This window comes from Zootoca vivipara, chromosome 3 (assembly GCF_963506605.1).
Source record: "Zootoca vivipara chromosome 3, rZooViv1.1, whole genome shotgun sequence".
NCBI classification, from domain to species: domain Eukaryota; kingdom Metazoa; phylum Chordata; class Lepidosauria; order Squamata; family Lacertidae; genus Zootoca; species Zootoca vivipara.
In genome coordinates this window covers 19,376,832-19,393,665 of record NC_083278.1, presented here as the reverse complement: position 1 = coordinate 19,393,665, position 16,834 = coordinate 19,376,832, and the positions used below count along the sequence as shown (strand labels likewise).

The 16,834-nt window shown below is 42.2% G+C and overlaps 1 protein-coding gene across 3 annotated transcripts in view; it reads right to left on the bottom strand.

Moving 5' to 3' along the window:
* KLHL29 (kelch like family member 29) overlaps nucleotides 1–13,605 on the bottom strand; it is a 391,592-nt gene extending 377,987 nt beyond the window's left edge. For 2 of the 3 annotated variants that reach the window (XM_060272443.1, XM_060272445.1), the window contains exon 1: nucleotides 13,158–13,605. The gene's annotated coding sequence lies outside the window, so the exon portion shown is untranslated. The remainder of the gene's footprint in view (nucleotides 1–13,157) is intronic. The other variant, XM_060272444.1, reaches the window with a different exon arrangement.
* Between the last annotated feature and the right edge of the window lie 3,229 nt (nucleotides 13,606–16,834).

Here is a 16,834-nt window from a genome sequence, read left to right as displayed (position 1 = left end):
CCTCAAAAACAGAACCCTTTTAAATGAAATATAACAGCACAATAAGAAAAGAAATACTGTCTGTAACAGAAACTAGTCTGTAGTACTCACAGCTGCAAGACATCAAGGTACTCACAACTGTAAGACATCAAGGTAATCAGCTGCCTAGAAGATTCCCCACAGCCTTGTAGAGGAGGGAAAGTTTTTAAGGGGAAATCTCCCCTCAACACACACACAAAATGGTACTATGGCCAATAGCAGGCATCCCCAAACTTTGGCCCTCCAGATGTTTTGGACTACAATCCCCATCATCCCTGACCACTGGTCCTGTTAGCTAGGGATCATGGGAGTTGTAGGCCAAAACATCTGAAGGGCCACAGTTTGGGGATGCCATAATATTTTTTTAAAAGACATTACATCTCAACATCAGCCTCAGAGCTTGTAGGTACACTGTTCAGGTTTAGACTGGTAGACTCTAGAAACAGGATATTTCCACTGTGCTCTCTCCCACTGCACACACACAATCGCATCTCTGTTAGCTTTTAAAACATACTGCTGAGCTTTTAAGCTGCTGCTTTTAAGTTTGTGATTGGGCTGTTGACACATCTTTATTCTATACAGTTTAAATCTGTTTATAGCTTGGAGAGTGCTTTGCCCCCCAAAAGAAGTACAAACATTTTTCATGTAAGTCGCCTTTATATTTTAGGATCGGGAGAATACTGCAGCAAGAACTACATGAGCTTCAACTAACCTGTCATTTATAGGATGCCAGCACTAAGAGCAGGAGTGCAAGATTTAAGTACTTTTTATTATTATTATTATTTTTAAAAATCACTGGATATAAATTGTGCCACATTTAGCAGAAATCTGAACCACAACTGTTGCCCACCCTACCAGAGTGTAGAAGACATTGGAAGATCACCACAACCCTCTGCAAAAGGCCTGATGGTTCTTCATACTGCAGAAAGCCCTTTGGATTCTGGCACAGTTTGATTTCACAGCAGGATTAAACACAGCAGGATTCCATTTACGATTACTGAATATGACAAAGATTATGGGTGCCATTCATTTACTCTCTTTATATTTCATTTACCCTATTGCATACATTTCCATTTCTGTGTTTCAGATAGTTGGGTCGCTTAATACTAACAAGTATCAAAAAGGTTTAAATTGCATGCAGGGACTTAACTCTAAGCAACCTTGTGTTTTCCTTGTCTATCAAGAAATTGCCAGTAGTAGATTAAATACTAGTACTGAGGAACATGCAAGTAAGCACACCATTGCCTGATCCAGATGTAACAAGCAAGGCAAAGTTTCAGACTTCAGACAAATTGGAAACTAAAACTTAAAACAAGCCATGAACAGAAGCTTTAAATTGCCTCTCCTTTTATGTTGGAGGAAAGGGGAGAGAACATGACTATAAAAGAAAATGTTGTTTGTTGTTGTTGTTCACTTCTAAACCAGGTACCTGTAAGCACCTTTGTGATATAGAATAACTTACAGCTATTTTAAACATCCAAACAGAATTTTGCATTTAGAAGGCTAGCACTTGTTCTCATTAACATTCATGGGTTTAGTAAGGTTTTAAAACACGTGTGGAAATTTATAACAAAAACTCTAGCTCATCTGAGAGTGGGTAGTTATTTCAAAAATGCTTGAAGATCATAGTCCTGAACAAACAGATTTTTAAGCATTTACATTTATATATAGAACAATAACAATTCAATTAAACATATATTGTTAACATATTAACATGTGTTAATAATTTCTTTAATTACACATGACTTTGTTACTATTAAGACCGGTTGTGTACTGCATTATAATTTGGTTTTGTATTATCTATTTTAGAGTGAGTTTGCCTTCTGAATAAAGTTATTCAAGGTTGAGAAAGGTCACTTTAGGATGATGTCTATCTTGTTTATACTGGCTTTATTTTATTCATGTTTTGCTTGCTGGTGTTTACAGTCATCCTTAATGAAGACACTTGTAAATTCAGACTTGGCAATAACTCCTCAGCGGTTGTTTGAGGATCAACTCTTGCCTTTGCTCTTTTTGGTACTGCCTCCTCTTTGCTGTTTCAAGGTTCATAACCATTATTTGGGGCCTACCTCCAGAAATTAGGTGTGGTTGTTTTAATTAATAATAATAGTAATAATAATATTTTATTTATACCCCGCCCTCCCCGGGCTCAGGGCAGTTAACACCAAATATGAATTACCATAAAACGTAATAGAAAACAAAACAAAAACAAACAAACAAACAGTTAATTAAAATACAGCTTAAAATGCAGCCTCATTTTAGTAGTACCCATAAATCAAGACCATAAAGGAAGGGCACATCAGATATTCACCTGAGCCAGCTATCCATGCTGGTCCTACATGGCCCAGCAAAAAAGCCAAGGGAAAATTTATATACCAAATCCCATATAAGGGGTTAGAGTAAGTCTAAGCCGAAGGCCAGGCGGAACAGCTCCGTCTTGCAGGCCCTGCGCAAAGATGTCAAATCCCGCAGGGCCCTAGTCTCTTGTGACAGAGCGTTCCACCACTTTGGGGCCATTGCTGAAAAGGCCCTGGCCCTAGTTGAAACCAATCTAACCTCCTTGAGGCTCGGGACCTCTAAAGTGTTGTTATTGATGGACCTTAAGGTCCTCCGTGGGGCATACCAGGAGAGGCGGTCCCATTGGTACGAGGGTCCTAGGCCATATAAGATAATGGCAAATCATTTTTAAACTCTTTATGGAATTGAATCATAGAAGTTCAATAAGGAATACTGTAGAACCCACTTGAATCAATACTTCTGCTTCCAAATTTACTGTATGCCCTTCCCAAATAGAAAGGGAACCACACTGTCATTCCTGTAAGTTACTAATTACCAAACTTTGACTGTCCCCCAAGCACTGACATTTTCTGATACTAATCTGTTGCAGTTTATAGGTGTCTAGTTCAATATTAGACTGAATAGTTACAGGTAGGTAGCCAGCCGTGTTGGTCTGCTGTAGTCGAAACAAAATTTAAAAAACCATTCCAGTAGCACCTTAGAGACCAACTAAGTTTGTCATTGGTATGAGCTTTCGTGTGCATGCACACTTCTTATACCGAATAAGCCCGTTCGTTCATCAAGCTCAGTATTGTCTACCACTGACTGGCAGTGGCTCTTCAGGGTTTCAGGAAGAGAACTTTTCCTAGCCCTACCTGTAGAATGCTGAGGATTGAATCTGCATGCAAATGAGATGTTCTACAATTGAGCTTTAATCCTTCTCCAGAAGCTTCTATAGCTCCAACATGCTGTCCTTCATTTTACACATTTGAGGAGAACCGCTTCTGTTTCTCTGCACCACATACCATCAGTTTGCATCTGCAAAACAATGACTTGCACGTTCTTCAGGTGAAAACTTGCTTTTGTTCATGAAAAGATTACTCTTCATGAAAAGATCTGTTTTGTCAACATAATCATAAAAACTGCACTTTAAAAGTTAAGAAAACAGACAAAACTGCTGGTATTTAACTTTCTGAGATTATCTAGGACATGTGACAGAGTTGGATATGAATCTATTTATTTCAACAGATTTAAACTACATAATGTGTTTGGGCAATGTGTATGTGAGACTCATATGTACTGGAACATTTTTCTTTATAAAAAAAATCTATTCCAAGGCCAGTAATTACAATGACAGCCCTTTCACAAAGTTCTGAACCATTATTGAAAGGCAAAGATGCATAAGTATTTTTAATCATTCTCACATGTCTTAGGAACCTTGAATATTAAACATCACTGGGAGGTTGGTGAGGTAGTAACAAATTGCAATCATGTTGTTCTTTTAGGAATAGCAATGGGAGCTCCTACCATGCCTTCCTGTTAAGAGTGGCTTCACTGGTAGGCCAAACCACACAAGCATATTCCCATGGGGCTGTTTTTCTTCCCCAAAACAACCGCAAAATCACCATGAAGCATTGTAAGGACGATGCTAAACCTTTGGGGGCATTTTAAAGCTCCTTCAAAACAATTTGGGGTGGGGGACCTTCCATTATTCCCAACCACCGGCTGTTAGATATGAGGGACATTTGTGGGGTCCACAGGTCAAATACCATGCTCAGCTCTAATCAAAATGTTCAGACCAGGTGAAACTCCAGGCTGAAACTTCTGTTGAGAAAAGAAAAAACTATCAAAAGGGACGTTTTCACACATAGGCAGTTTTGATTGTTGTCAGTGTCTGGGGACTGGAACAGGTTTAGCACAGATCCTAACCTACTAACGCAATGTCTGACAGATGATACCTTCCTGCATATTTTATTGCCTGCTGAGTTTCTTCAAGTACAGCTGCAGCAAGAGGGTTCTAAGACTTTTGGCATTCCAGTCTAGCTGTATTAGAAGTCAGCAAGTAAATATTTAGCCTTTTGAATTAGTGATGTGGTGTCTGCCTTCTCTCTCCTAGGAGGAACTTATACATTCACTTAAGGGTAAAGACAGACAACTTAGAAAGTAGAAGCAGTTTGAATACTTATTCAGCGCCCTGAAAACAAAGCAGCAAATGAGTCTTACACCAACTTCCATCACAAGATGAAATTTCATTGTACAGTGGTACCTCGACTTACGAAGGCGATCCGTTCCATGGCGCTCTTCGTAAGTCGAAACCTTTGGATGTCGAAGCGTCCATTTTGCGCATGCGTGAAGCGTGATTTTGCGCTTTGCGCCTGCGCAGAACGCACACGCGACGAAAATACTTCCGGGTTTGCCGACTTTGCAAGTCGAAACCTTCAGATGTCGAGGCATTAGGAAGTCGAGGTACCACTGTAATGTATTACAATCTGTAAAAGCCGAGCAATCTGTGTCTGATTTAAACAAGATAATGGGGGAGGGGGGAGCTGACAATTTGACAAGTCAAAAATAACTTTTTGCTGTGTTGTATATACGTTGCTTACTTCAATGTTCTGCAGGTTTGCTCTGTTAAGGTGTTATGTCTGTTTCCACAGGGAGGTGGGTGGTGTTTCTGGGTACAACAGTGCAGTTCTTATTGGGGTAAGCCACCCAATGTGTCAGAGACCTTAGAACTTATCTAAATTAATCTCCCACCTTCCTTTAAGCTGAACATTATTTATCAATCTTGAGTTATACAGCAGCCAAATATATACGACTGTCAAATAGCAATAGATTACTGAGTTTGATATCCTATGATACTCGCAATGGTATTGTGTAAACTTAGGAATCGAAGACCAACTCTGCCCTTCCTTTATCAAATAGAAATACAAAGTCTGCAACTTCTGATCCTTTTATGCGAAATTATTTATGAAGATGTCTATGATCACCCATCAATAAATTTAGATGGCTTACAAACACAAAACAAAAAACAGCCATGCAGTATTTAAAATACATTAAAACAAAATGAAAAGGCATAAGGCTTCCCTAGCAGACACAGAATAAAAACTATCCTTAGCAACAAATCATTGTGATCTGGTTGAACATAAATGTTCATAAATGAAACAAAAATCATAGAATCGTAGAGTTGGAAAGGACCACAAGGGTCATCTTACCTAGGAGTAAACACTACTGAACATAACTGGATTTACTTCTGAGTATACATGCACAGAGCTTGAAATCCAAGTGGCTAAGTGGCAACTTTGGTGACAAGGCTGCAGCACATCCTATACTTATTTCAGAAAGGATTTTTTTGTATTTAACAATATTGTCCTATAGAGCAAGCTCTCTTGTGCATAAACACATGCCTTTCAAATTACAGTATGGGGAAACAACAAATTTAAGATTTAGTTCCTAGAAATGGGTGGGGTGTGTGGAAGGAGAGAAATAAGAATAGACCTTACATTCATTTATTTTTCTGGATGCTTGTTTTTCTACTGGTATCTCAGAGGCATGAAGGGGGTATGCTCTGCTTCCAACACTTTTTTAAAGTAATGCAATGTACTTAATGTTCAGATTACCCCCCCCCAAGAAAAAACCCAGGTGATTCTGAAATATCTCAATTTGACATGAATTATTCAATCAAGAGAGAAAGAAGTACTTGCAGAAATGAAGTGTAAAGATTTTGGTGCTTTTTTTTTACATACCAGTCATTAAACATGCATGTTCAGTGAATCAGAACAGTTGTGTTCATTTTAGCATTTCAGAAAGTTAGCATAACATAACGTTCATTACTCTTTTGTAGAATTTATTTCTTTTGGATGTGCCATATAGTTACGCCTGCTAAGATACAGTATGATGACATTTGAGTTTTATGCATTCAATGCTGTCATTAAGGAGCCAGCAAGATGAAATACTGGAGTGAAAGGAAGCTTTTATTTCAGTTTATGGCAGGCATCCCCAAACTGCGGCCCTCCAGATGTTTTGGCCTACAACTCCCATGATCACTAGCTAACAGGACCAGTGGTCAGGGAAGATGGGAATTGTAGTCCAAAACATCTGGAGGGCCAAAGTTCGGGGATGCCTGGTTTATGGCATGCTGCTATGTTGAAATCCCCCAGTATAGAACATCAGTCCCCCCCCAAAAAAAAAACACACACCACAAAATCTTGTAGCAAGGTGTGAAAGGGCATATCTCCTTGAAAATCAGACCATGTTCCTCTGTTAACTATTCATCACTAAAGACCATGAGAGCAAAGCTGTTAAATTACCTAAGACTTAGTCAAGGGTGTGCTTTTTACAGGCTGCATTGCGATGCTAATCATGTTTGTTAGAGTGAACACTGATAATGAGTCTCTTGTAGGATTCAAAAATATCAATAGAGATATGATTGAAGCCCAGCTCAACAAGATTAGGTACATCTCTTGAAATCTGCAATGTCTGCACTCTATAAGCCGTATGTTTGTCTGTGCTTGACAATTATTAAAAATTTATACTTTTGTATTGAATAATTTAAGTTTTACCAAAAAAAACTTTCATTATACTAACAGAGACACACGTAATCAAATTAAAAGGGAAGGGGAAAGGGTGTTGGTCAGGGTTATTGTTAAAAATAAAAATAAACAAGCTTGTCACATATTAAGAGGCCATCACAACATTTGGTGAGGTGCACATACAGCAGAGTCTATATTTAAACTGCTGATACTATACTGTGACCAAATATTCAGAATTGTGTCCTTATATTGGCAATGCATGCTGAATAGATGAAACAGGATGAAGCTGGCAATAAGAACCAAAAGGTGCGTCCAGTTATTCTATATATTGATACAGAGGGGGTGGTCTTTCCAATCCTGTAAAACAGGTATTTTCACCACCCAAAGGAGTCACTTCTGGTGGTCATCTGACAAACCACACAATACGGGAATATAGTTCAACACCATAGGTACGTGTTTCAGGCTAAGAAAATGTTTCAGAAACCAAGATTAAGGCAAACAAAAAACATAGACTAAAACAATACAAGGGAAGCCACATATTATATGTACCAGGTGTACCTTCCTCCTTCTTGCATCACCAACAGAGTGAGTCACTACTAGTGATATTTCTTCCAATGTAGCCTAAGGGGTGTCCAATTACCTGACAGCTCTTAATGTAATACTTCAGGTGCTTTCCTGACTTGAAGTAAATATTTCCAACAGCAAAACAGCCTACATTTCCCTGGAAGGTAGCTTGATATATTTATTATTACTCAGTGCGAACAAGTCTGAATTCTTTCCAGAATGTAGGAAGGGAGGGTCGGCGCCTGCAAAAGGGAGGTGATTTGTCGCGGAATAGTGTACCCAAGTTTGCTAGTCGTTCTTTTTATTCAGACTGTGCTTGCTGAGAGATCAAGTGCCTTCTAATATACAAAGAGAGCTAAGACACACACTGGCAATTTCTTTCCTCATCACAAGTTCCTTTTTTACAATCATGCAACATTAATGACTCTCCACTACCAGCCATTTCAAGCCATCCTAACTATGGCACAAAGCATTTAGGTTTCTCTTATCTAGATTTGCTTCCTCCAAACAGTATGTTGTCTTCTATAACCTGTAGGCCTCCTTATGCTTTGCCTTTTGTTTTATAAACAAAAAAAACCCAATGAAAACAAGTTCTAGTAACTTGATCATAGTGTTTAGAAGCTAGAGGTAAACTGATGTAAAAAAGCAGTCAACACACAACTTTTCTGTATTAAAAACTTGGCAAATTTGTATCTTGATTTTTTAAAATAAATAAATAATAAGGCTTGTATCCCCACCCTTCAATATACTGTACAGTACAACTGATAACCCCAGGGCAGTTTACAAGAAAGCAAAAAACACACAAAAACACTACAAGCACACAATAAAACAGAACCACGCAAGGTTGTAACTCCAATCAATAAAATTTTTAGAGCATCTCAAGAAATATGCAAACAAACAAAAAAATATTTACTAGAACAAGCACTGAAGAGCAAAAGCCATACACAGGTCATCCCTGGTTTGAACCTCAGAGTGGTTTCTGCTGCATTCTCACACACAAACTCAGTACTGAACTAAACTTTTCCCAGAGGCATCCTTGCTGATGCGTTCAGGATCTTCAGGAGGCATAGGAAATAGTGGCCAACCTTGGGCATGGAGAGAACATTCAGACACATTTCCACACTCATTTCTTTAACTGCACAATTCACTGTTTTGAGTCCCAAATGGGCTGGTCTCTCCTAATGATTCTAAGATACTGCTTCGTTTCCCATGCCAACTACAACAAAAATGCACCTTCTTGAAAGTAGCATGCAAGTTCCATTTTCTGACCAGAAAGGCAGCGTTACTGAGGGGGTTCTTTCAGTGGCTACCCGAAAATTGCCAGCAACTTTCGGATCTTTCTCTTTGGACTAGCACCGGGCACATTTATATTATTATTTTACACCTTACGGCCTTAACATTTTAATGGGATTCAGAACATCTTTTCTTAATGTATTCCATAGCCGTTGCAATATATGCAAATAAGTACCTAAATAGAAAGAGTGGGAGACAGAAGAATAAGATTTGCTGACTTGCCTCCTCAGTCTGAGGAGTCCAGATTCTCAACTTTATTAAGTTTTCTGTTTTTCTACATCCTGTTCTTAAGACAGATGATTTAATGAAATATTGTGCATAGAAAGTAAAATAAAGTAGCAGACTTAATAGTACAATTAAAAATTAAAAAAACACCAACAGCTTTATGTCAATTCACAGGATTCAGTTCAGGAAGGATTGACATGGAAGTTCTGCGCAATCGGAACCAGCACTTTGCTGGACATGTGAACCTGGCTACTACTTTGATTAGGAAGAACTGTCACCTTAAATTCTAGATATTAGGAATAAAGTCATTAAAAGGAAGAGGAGGGAAGTAATAATGGGACAAGGCTGAACCACAAGTGACCAAACACATGCCTGGAGCTGGTGCCATGGCCCCAAGAGAATCAGCATCTTAGAGAGCAACTATGGTCAAGAAATATAATCTAGAATTAGGCAAGTTTTTCAGTGCAAGCAGATGTCCAAGAACAGATGGCAGCAGTGCTACTAAACTGTAGGCAATAAAGACACTGCTTGGGTGTGCTTTTCTTCAACACGTGTTAAACGCTGAATGAAAGGGGGGAGGAAACCACCACCATCAGTATCTCCACATTTTTCCGAAGCAACAAAGCTGCCCTTAACAGTGTAATACATGGTTCCACAAACGTTTTCAGCTGCTTGCTGCTAAGGTCAGTTGCAGCTTTTCACCCTACTGTATTTCATATATTATAGTTCCTTCTTACTACTACAACAGCCTCTAAGTCATTTATTTTAAAAAAAAATAACAGCAACAATACATGGAGTGAGAACAATCAATACAACTGAAAAACCACAGTGCAGACTAAAACAGCCAAGTCCCCCCAAAAGTAAAACACAGCAGTTGAAAACATCTTAAAGAGTCAGGGGTTCCCCCCCTCTTGCCAAGGGACATCCTAGCTCACAACACAAAGCACTTGCCTCGGTAAGAAATCCACCACATCACATCTAGATTTTCTCTTCCCTCTACACCTAACCAATTTCCCTAAAACATGAACATAAAGCGTGCGGTACCCACTACTCATCCAATATAAGTCATCCCACTCTACTCCCCATACCTCAAGTACATCCACCAACGCACACAAATGTACCATCCACCCAACATCTCCCTCTTGAACAAGCGACTATCCCCAACCACTCCATCCACACACTAAAAATGTACTGCACACATGCACATCGGGCCACTATGAAGCCACTCAGCGAATGAAACATATAAAGTATTGAAACAAATCCCCCACATCAGTCACACTGTTGTAGACAGCCATCTCTCACCCAACACTCTCATCAAGGGATGAAATCTTAGTGTGCTGTGTATTATTTTCCCCTTCTTAACCACCTGTAGCAGAGAGTGATCCAGTTTATGTTGCCTACTGTGTACAGAGGGCTGGACTGAATGCTCTTCTGTTTCCCACAAGTCCCATTACCGTAAGATTTGCGGGATGAATCTAGCAAACAAAAAGAATGCTTTACCTTCTGCAGTTTTGCTACGTTATGGGTTTGAAAAAAAAAGGAGGGGGGACTTGAAACCAGATTCAATGTTTTGCATTTATTGGACACCTGAAGTTTGGCTATCATTCATCAGAGATAGAATTAAAAGTAACAAAAGAACTTGAATTCTACCCCTTTTCTACTACTGCATTTAGGTGAAAACCAGCAACCATTGCTCTATTTGTAGCCATGACAACCATAAAATATTCTATTGCAGCAATAATTCACACTGAACATTTGTTCTTGGGTTCTGTTGCTCCAAGCACTGTGAACATACTTCTTACGCTTCACAAGACCAGTTAACACTGAAAACTTGGGAGCATAGGAAACTTTCAAGCTACATCAGTTCACTCAAATCTACATAGAAGAGATTTGAGTTCTCTGTGAAGCTGTCTATACAAAGTGCTCGTTTTAACTTAATCCTCTTCAAATAAGGATCAAACACCACTATGGATCTAATAGCTTAGATAAAAGTTGTAGAAAAGAACCATTCGTCCAGATTCATTATGTTGACTGCAATAACCTAACTCCACATCCTCTGGAGGTGCAGTCGAAAGCACCAAGTTTACAAATAATAATAATAATAAAAATCCCATGAAACATGGTTGTAACTACTGTACATGCATTGATAGTCATTTCGCTTATATAAGCCATGCTTCATTGCAAGCTGGGAAAAACCCTTCCGCAGACAGCCACAGTGAGGGGCAGGTTATACAGAGAAGAATAAAACCTTGTTACTCATTCAAATAAGAGTAGGTAACCCACTGTGCATAACTAAAGTTTCAAACTGTTGAATAAGGCTAAAACATGGTTGTACTTCACTTTGTGAAGTAAATGTCATTCCCAGCTTAATCCAGTTGTAACATTGTGCTACAGATGCTTTTTTTAAAAAAAAGGAATAAGAGGAACATAGTAATGCTTCTGTCATACAATCATATATATGAGGGGGGGCATAATTTAGCAATTTGTTGAAACTTCAAAGATGGTAGTGTACTGCTGCTATCAGCAATCTGATTGACTGAGGGGGGGGGAGACACCCAAAATTATTTCTGGTGAAATGTACACTAACAATATTAAAACAATTGCTCAATAACAATTTGCTTTTCTTCTCCTCCCCCCCCCCGACAAACTTTTAAACTTTGTATCTACTCATCTATAACTTAAGGTCTTCAATAATATCTATATTCACTTAGGCGTTATTAACCTTTTAACAGCACAATCCTATATAGGTCTTGAATTCAATGGGACTTGGTCCCAGGTAAATGTGCACATGACAGCAGCCTTGATCACAACAGTAGATTTTAGAGGTCACCCTTTTCAAAATGCACATGGAGCAAATCTTTAAAATGTATGCAATCAATCACCATCCCAAAATGTAACTATTTGCACTATTACACAAACACCAGATCCTTTGCCCATCATTAAAAAAAAAAAACACAAGGCACAATAATTAAATGTGGAACAGGGTGATGGAAAGAAGGAAGAAGAGAAACTATAGCTCATGAAAACCACAGCCGATACAACAGAACCAAGTCTTCCAGTAAACAGAGACGTGTTATTTGAAAGTAAACATGCATAGGCTTAGGTAAGTCTCACCCAGTTCAATGGAACTTCCTGAAAGCCATGCCTAGGACTGTACACTATAAATTGGTTCCTACCTTCAGTATAGAACTATTTATATTCTGCCAAAAGGCTACAAGGCACTCTACAATTCAGCTGCTGCCCAGAAAGATGACAACCTACATTAGGCAGACAGGATATATTGGGGGGGGGTTTAGTGGATTGGGGGGGGGGGTAAGTTGGAGGTTTGACAATGAGTAGCAGGGACTGGTTAAGGGGATGCAGCAGCAGCAGAGACTAACACACCTAGAAGTTACCCAATCTATTCAAGCCGTGTTTCCCCATGAGGGTCGAGGCATTTTGAAACAAACTAAGAAAAGTCAGCCAGGGATGACAGACCTGCACCAAGATCCCTGCAGATTTCATTCCGGGGTAGGCTACTGTCATTTTTTATTCCTTTCAGGACGGTTTTAATTAAAGATAGCCTCTGCCTTCTGGTGATGATGGATGATTTTGCAGTGGTGTGTGCTTTTAAACGGGGAGAGCCGTCTACGAAACAAAGCCTTGTTTTATTATTTACCAAATAAATAAAAAAATACACACGCAGCGCCAGAGGGGAAAAAAATGACACACTGCGTGGTTCCCTGCTCCTCCATTCAGAAGAGAGAGAGAGAGAGAAGTAAACCACCTTTGGAGCTCACGCTTTGTAGGGTGAGGAAAGGTGCCTTTTAACCCACACCGAGAGGGAAGTTGAAGAGATGGCGAAGAGAGAGAGAGAGAAAGGTGGTGGTGCTGGGAGAGAAAGAGTGACCGACGAGGGCGGAGGAAGCAGGGTGGGTGGCTGCCTCTCTCCCCGCACCTCACCCCCTCCGGTTACCCCAGAGCACCCCCGCGCTACCGAAGCTCGTCTCGCACCTCACGCACACAAAACACCCAAGCAGGAAGTTTTCCCAGGCAAGCGGCGAGCGCAGGCGCGAGGGGGGATTCGCAGGCGCCCGCCGCTCAACCCACCCGAGGCGACTTACTCCAGGCGGTGCCACCAGCACAACAGCCGCGGGGCCACGAGCCGCCGCCACCTCGCTGAACCGGCCACCTAGGAGCCTCGCTTCACGGTTCTCCCTCTACCTTGCGTCGCGCTCTCCCCCGCCTCCGCCACCCCACATTGGCTCTTACCTTTCCGCTCTGGGCGGTGCACGCGCGGGAGAGGCGAGGGGCCGCCGGCGCGTAATTACGCGCGTCCTTGGCGCGCGAAAGCGGCTTCTTCTTCTGGGTTCTTCTTCTTCTTGCTCTTCTTCTTCTTCTTCTTCGTCCTCCCCCCCACCTTCTTCAGGCAGGCGGAGAAGGAGGATGCACAGAAACAGCGGCAGGAGGAGGGGGAGAAGGAGGAGGAGGGGGAGGCGGCTTCGGCATCGCAGCCTCTCCGCCCTCCCCCCCTACCGCAAAGCCCCGCACCGTCGCCGCTGCCGCCGCCGGGGCTTCCCCCTCAGCCCCTCCGGAGGGCGGGCGCGAGGCGGCGCGGGGAGGGAGCGCGCGAGAGGCTGGCGGAGCGGGCGCGACTCGGGCAGACGGAGGCAGCTGGTTGCGGCGTCGAGACCATGCTCCCTTCTGGCTCGCTCCTGCTCGCACACTGGCCGCTTTAGCTGGAGAAGGAGGCGGCCTCGCAGCCCGGGCGAGGGGCGGGAGGAGCCAATCGCGGACGCGGGGGGGTGGGACGAGGCGAGCGAGGGCGGGGACGGGCTCCCTTTTCTGGCTCTTTTACCTCCCTCCTCCTCCTCCTCCTTTCTCTCTCTCTCTTGCCTTCTTTTCCCCCACCCCACCCCAGCTCTGCTCCTCCCGTGTGTCAACCCAGCCCAGCCTCCCCCACGGGGAGGGGTTCGGAGCGGGCAATTTGCACACAAGAGCGAGCAGCACCGCCGCGGCTGCCTCTGCCCGGGTCGCCCTTTTATTTATTTCATTCGTCGCCGCTTCTCCTTCCCCCTCTCCTGTCTCTCCAAGCAGCCGGCGCTGTTCTTGGCACTTCTCCTCCTCGCGGGCAGCAGCAGCAGCCGGCAACCGCGAGCTGACGGTGCCATCCTGCAGGAAACGGAGCCCGCAGGCAGGGATGTTTGTTCTCTTCCCTACGGAGGATGCAGAGCGCGAGGAGAAAAGAGATCAATGGCACCACTTCTGGTAAAGTTACACACGCACACACACAGAGAGAGAGAAACAGCAGCTACCGTGGAGGTTGCAAGGAGACAGAAGCAGCCACCTGATCCACTGTTTATGCTGCTTCCCTCTTCCACTAGCTCTCTGACTCATACGTGCTTTATATAGATGCGCTTGTACTGTATTTCCCTGGACTTTATAATCCGGCCGCGCTCACGCAGCGTTGTTGTGCGCATTTTTTCCGGGGAGAGAGAGCTGGCGGTTTCTTCTGGCTTTGGTTTCCATTCCTCCTGGTGACTTGCAGGCTGGGAAACGTGCTCGAGGAAGCTGCATTGACTGCTGTTGCTACTACGGTCTTATACGCTGAAAACATACTGTATGCGAGGCACTGAGGAGCGGGGGGAGGGGAGCGACTAACACACTCGCCTCCCCCCACCTACCCCCGGTGCAACAGTGCACATCGTGCCCTTGCCTATTTATAAATCAATTTAACTCGTGCTTCAGCACAAGGAGAATGCAACAGCTCGATCTTGCTCCCCCGCAAGCCCCACTCAGTTCAATAGGGCTTGCTCCCAAGTAGCTCAAGGGTAGTAGCCTGGATAACTTTCCCCATAGGCCTGAGTCTGAATCCCACTGAAGTCACCGTGATGGGCGTTTCTCTATTAATGTGAAGGGGCAATCCGTAATATCATTTTAAAGAATCAAATTGTGTATTGTCTGTAGAGGACTGGATATGAAACATGCAGAGCCAAGATCCAGTGCATTGGAGCCCCTTTATGTTTAAGACCGCCTAAGTCTCCCTTGGATTGTGGCACCTGTTTATCTCTCTACAGATGCTCTCTGCTTACTTTCAGCGTGGGCAAACCTGCCTCTTCCAAAACAGCCAGTTTGTTGACTTCGGTAGACCTTCTCCAGAGTAAATGATTACAGCCCTTGATTTAAACATTATCCAAATCATGCTTTGAAGAAGGGGGGGGGGAGGAAAGCAATCCACATGCTTGAAAGTTTGCCACAGACACATGTGCTCTAACATGCTGAAAGTAAGCCAGCCATCCTAAATAACAGTCATAATAGCAATCACAGCAATGATGAGCAGGAAAACGAAGGCACTGAGAAATCAGCGCCTTGTTCGAATGGGTAATGAAAGTGAAGAGCGAGGTTTAAATAAAGGACAAACACATTCTAATGCCTGAAAGGAAACAAGGATATGGCACTGGAAAGGAAATTTCCCTTTCATCCACACTTGCCTTGCACACACACATATATTGGCATGATTGCTGCTAGTACTATTGGAATTGTTTTAGCTGAATATCCACACAGCCTGAAACAGGAAAAGGTGATCAATTCCTGGAGAGGATACATGGAATGCCTCTACACTGAACTTGCCTGTGATGTGTGGGTTCATAAGTTCATATGTGTTTGAATGTGAATTATTTCACACCCACCCACACCACTCTCCCAAGTCCTAGGCCATTTTTATCACAGGCCCTTTTAAAGAGAGAGCAAGAGAAGCAGACTCTCTTTTTTTTTGCCCATTGCATCTATTTGACCTAGAATCCAGTGAGAAACCTCACAGGGACTGTTGACCTGATAAGTAGCATGGCAGTCCCTCAGTGGCATTCAAATGTTCACGGAATGACTTCAAGGCTTTAGAGGACATGGAGTGGAAATTCTTTAGAAACCACGTAGGGTCATGCAAAGACCGTGTGATCTCAGAGAACCTGCTTGCTTTTTTGCCAGCTTATTGTTCTCTGACCTTTATGACACAGCCTAAGGATTACAAACACAACTCTGTTTGCTTATATAGATATTTATATATATAGACCCAAAACCATTTTTAAATGGACAGGTTTACTGCCACAGCAGCATCTCCTTCAGTAACATTGCAGTAGCACATTAGTCAATGAAACCAATGAATCAAAATAATATAAATTAGAGCAAATGACAGTTATTTCAAAAATCCCAATATAAGAAGCAGGGATCAGGGCATTTCCAACAGATAAGCAGATAAGTATGCCAGGCCATTAATGCAAGAGTGTGCATTGCCTTTCTATAGCAAGAAGTGACACAGACTTCCTGTCCATGTGTTATGCAGAAGCTATAATGGACTTGAAAATGCATGAAAGGACATTCTGCAGAGTTCTGGTGCTCTTTTCTCCAAAGGTACTGCAATCCTGGACATATTTACAACATATTAAAACCACCCATCAACAGGTTAACAATCCCTAGACATGGTCTGAAGGAACATGAGAGTACCACGTTGCAGGTCTGAGGCCGATCAGGACCTGGAAGGACTGGGGACCACATGCATTGCACCATGAATGAAGGAAGAATGGGGGAAAAAGCTGGCAATTTTCAAAACTTATGAACCAGTAAAGTACAAAAATACAATCAAATAGCACAAGGTCATGACATATATTAAAAACAACAGCGGTACAGCCAGTGTAAACCCATCATACATCATCATTAAACCTGTACAAAGCCAGTATATGGAGAAATAATAAGTGCCAAATATCTAAAATGAATGAAAAGCATAACTGAAAAGCCTGGGCCCCAGTGACCACAGGCAAGCTTCTCTCCCTAATAAGCATTTGGCTCACCTTATTTGGCAAAATATCCAGAGGAGATCCACTGATGAAGATCTCAAGAAGCAGAGAGACATTTTTGAGGTCATAATATTAGTGCATGTAAAATAGCTGGAAACA